This window comes from Capra hircus, chromosome 27, assembly GCF_001704415.2.
Source record: "Capra hircus breed San Clemente chromosome 27, ASM170441v1, whole genome shotgun sequence".
NCBI classification, from domain to species: domain Eukaryota; kingdom Metazoa; phylum Chordata; class Mammalia; order Artiodactyla; family Bovidae; genus Capra; species Capra hircus.
The window spans coordinates 44,493,497-44,497,146 of NC_030834.1; the positions used below are offsets into that span (position 1 = coordinate 44,493,497).

General features: G+C 44.4%; 1 non-coding gene across 1 annotated transcript; it reads right to left on the reverse strand.

The window, feature by feature from the left end:
• TRNAW-CCA lies at positions 2,233 to 2,304 on the reverse strand. The gene has a single exon. It is a non-coding gene; the product is annotated as a tRNA-Trp (tRNA).

Here is a 3,650-nt window from a genome sequence, read left to right on the forward strand (position 1 = left end):
CATACAACAACACGAATAATCCATAAGTATATTATCCACTCTTTGGTGAGCCTGCCTCCCACCTCCCGCCATCCCACCCTCTAGGTCGTCACAGAGCACCTTGCTGGGCTCCCCATGTTATATAGCAGCTTCCCACCCGCTAGCTGTTTTACATATGGTAGTGGCGATGTGTCAGTGCTACTCTCTCAATTCGTCCCTCCCTCTCCTTCTCCAGCTGAGTTCACAAGTCCTTCCTCTACATCTGTGTATCTACTTCTGCCCTTCAAATATTCAGCAGTACCATTTTACAAGATTCCATGTGTATGCATTCACATACTATATTTGTTTTTCTCTCTCTGACTTACTTCACTCTGTATCACAGTTTCTAGGTTCATCCACCTCAGTTAAACAGACGCATATTTGTTCCTTTTCATGGCTGAGTAATATTTCATTGGTATTTGTTCCACAACTTCTTTATCCGTTGCTCTCTTGATAGACATTAGGTTGCTTCCATGCCCTGGCTATTTTAGATAGTGCTGCAGTGGACATTGGGGTACATGTGTCTTCTCAGAGGTATGGTTTTCTCAGGGTATATGGCCAGTAGGGGATTGTTGCATCATATGGTAGTTTTATTCCTACTTTTTAAAGAAACCTACATTCCTTCTCCATAGTGGCTGTATCCATTTACATGTCTACCAACAGAGCAAGAGGGTTCCCTTTCTTCCATGTCCTGTCCAGCATTTATTATCTGTAGAACTGTTGATGATGGCCATTCTGACTGGTGTGAGGTGATACCTCATGGAGTTTTGATTAGCATTTCCTTAATAATGAGTGATGTGGAGCATCTTTGCATGTGTTTGGTGGTCTTCTTAATGTCTTCTTTGGAGAAATTTGTTCACATCTTCTGCACATTTTTTACTTGATTGCTTTTTTTCTGATGTTGGGCTCAGTGATCTACCTGTGTACTTGTAGATAAACCTTTGTCAATTGCTTTGTTTACAATTATTTTCTCCTATTCTGAGGTTGTCTTCTCATCTTGTTTATAGTTTTCTTTGCTGCTCAAATACTTTGAAGTTTCTCTAGATGCCATTTTTTAATTTTTGTTTTTATTTCAGTCATTCTCAGAGGTGGATCAAAGAGGATCTTGCTGTGATAAATGTCAAAGAGTGTTCTCCCTATGTTTTCCTCTAAGAATTTTATTGTTTCTGACCTTACTTTTGGTCTTTAATCCATTGTGAATTATTTTTGTGTATAGTGTGAAGAAGTGTTCTAATTTCATTCTTTTACATGTAGTTGTCCAGTTTCCCAGCACCACTTACTGAAGAGGCTCTCTTTTCTGTCCTTTCTCCATTGTACATTCTTGCCTCCCTTGTCAAAGAAAAGGTGCCTATAGGAGTGTGGGTTTATCTCTCAGCTTTGTGTCTTGTTCCATTGTTTTATGTTTCTGTTTCTGTGCCTGTACCATAGTGTCTTGGTAGCATAGTCTGCAGTCAGAAAGGTTGATTCCTCCAGTTCCACATTTCTTTCCAAGATTGTTTTGGCCCTTCTGGGTCTTCCCCCCCCCCCATATAAATTGTAAAATTATTAGTCCTAGTTCTTTGAAAAATGTCATTGGTTGTTTGATAGGGATGAATTGAATCTGCAGCTTGCTTTGGGTAGTATAGTTATTTTCACAACATTGATTTCTTTCAATTCAAGAACATGGCATATCTTTCTATCTGTTTAACTCCAGAAGTTTCCCCAGATACCCGTCCCCGCTGCAGAGGAACGCTGTGTTTCCCCATCACTACTGAAGAAGGGCCCCATTTTCCCCTCCCCAACTTGAGATGAGGGTCGATTCCCCTGCTTCGTCTGGAAAGGAATGCTGATGTCCCCGTCAGAACTCAAGAGGAGGCCGGTCTCAACTTGAAACCGCAGAGGAACCCGGGGGTCTTGTCACAATTCAAAAGACACAGATTTCCCCATCCACTCGAGATAAGGCCTGATTCCCTTGCACTGGCCAAGTTCAGTGTGTAGGATCTTAGTTCCCTTACCAAGGATCAAACCTTCACCCCCTGGAAGCATGAAGTCTTAATCACTGGACTGCCAGGGAAGTCCCGTCCTCCCCACCTTAAGTAAGTAAGTAAGTAAAGACACTCAGTCGTGTCCGACTCTTTGTGACCCCATGGACTGCAGCCCACCAGGCTCCTCAGTTCATGGGATTCTCCAGGCAAGAATACTGGAGTGGGTTGCCATTTCCTTCTCCAGGGGATCTTCCCAACCCAGGGATCGAACCTGGGTCTCCCGCGTTGGAGGCAGACGCTTTAACCTCTGAGCCACCAGGGAAGCCCCCTCCCCACCTTGGTTTTTGTAAATAGTCCAGAAGGGCTTTCTTGGTTTCTAGACTACTGAGATCTTGCTTCCATGTGTAAATTGAGTACAATTTCCTCAAGAGATGGAAGGCAGGCTTTACATCCCAGTAACAGGGAACAAATTTGAGTAGGAATGGCTGGGTTACCATCTAACACTGACATGTCATTTTCCCCTGCCTGGGCTCAGCTTCCCTCCATCTGGATGGCTTTTCTTTCGTGGTCTTATTTCTTTCCTTTCTGCCCTCTGCCCCCCTCCCGTGCCCCCCCCCCCGGAATCTTCCTGGACCAGGGACTGAACCAACGTCCCCTGCATTGGCAGGCAGATTCTTAATCACTAGACCAACAGGGAAGTCCATGTTCTTTGTTTTACTTTTGTTATTACTAAAGTGTTTTGAGAACAGAAATAATTTTCTCCTTCTGCTGCTGCTGCTGCTAAGTCGCTTCAGTCGTGTCCGACTCTGTGCGACCCCATAGATGGCAGCCTGCCAGGCTCCCCCATCCCTGGGATTCTCCAGGCAAGAACACTGGAGTGGGTTGCCATTGCCTTCTCCAACAAACTATGAGCACAATCAGACATTTCTCTGGCTTAAAAAAAAAAAAAAAAGGCTAAACAGAAACCCTCTCTCTGGGTTTTTGACATTCACCATCTGTCACCCTCTAGGAGGGCTTGCTTAAGTTAAAACAGTCATAAATTAAAGACTTCAAAAGTTGTGCTCATTCAAGCTGAAAGGGAAACCAGGGCAAACTAAACAAGGATGGAGCATGATTAAGCTACGAGTAGGTGAAGTGTGCGATTATATGGATCTACTTTTGTGTGTTATTTACTCAGTCATGTCTGACTCTTTGCGACCCTGTAGACTATAGCCTGCCAGGCTTCTCTGTCCATGGAATTCTCCAGGCAAGAATACTGGAGTGCACTGCCATTTCCTCCTCCAGGGGATCTTCTGACCCAAGGATTGAAATTGGGTCTCCTGCATTGCACGTGGGTTCTTTACCGTCTGAGCCACCAGGGAAGCATACTTGTGTGGTTTCTGTAAATATGCTAATTAGAATCACTATTTCTGCTTAATTAAGATAAGGAGCATTAAGGCATAATTAAACCCTTCAAAAGTGAGCTGGGATGTTTGACTCCACATTGGTGTGTGTGATGTGTGTGCATGCTCAGTCTTGTCTGACTCTTTGCAACCCCATGGACTGTAGCCTGCCAGGCTCCTCCTTTCCATGGAATTTTCCAGGCAAGAATACTGCAGTGGGTTGCCATTTCCTGCTCCAGGAGATCTTTCAGGCCTGGGGATCGAACCCGAGTCTACTGCATCGCCT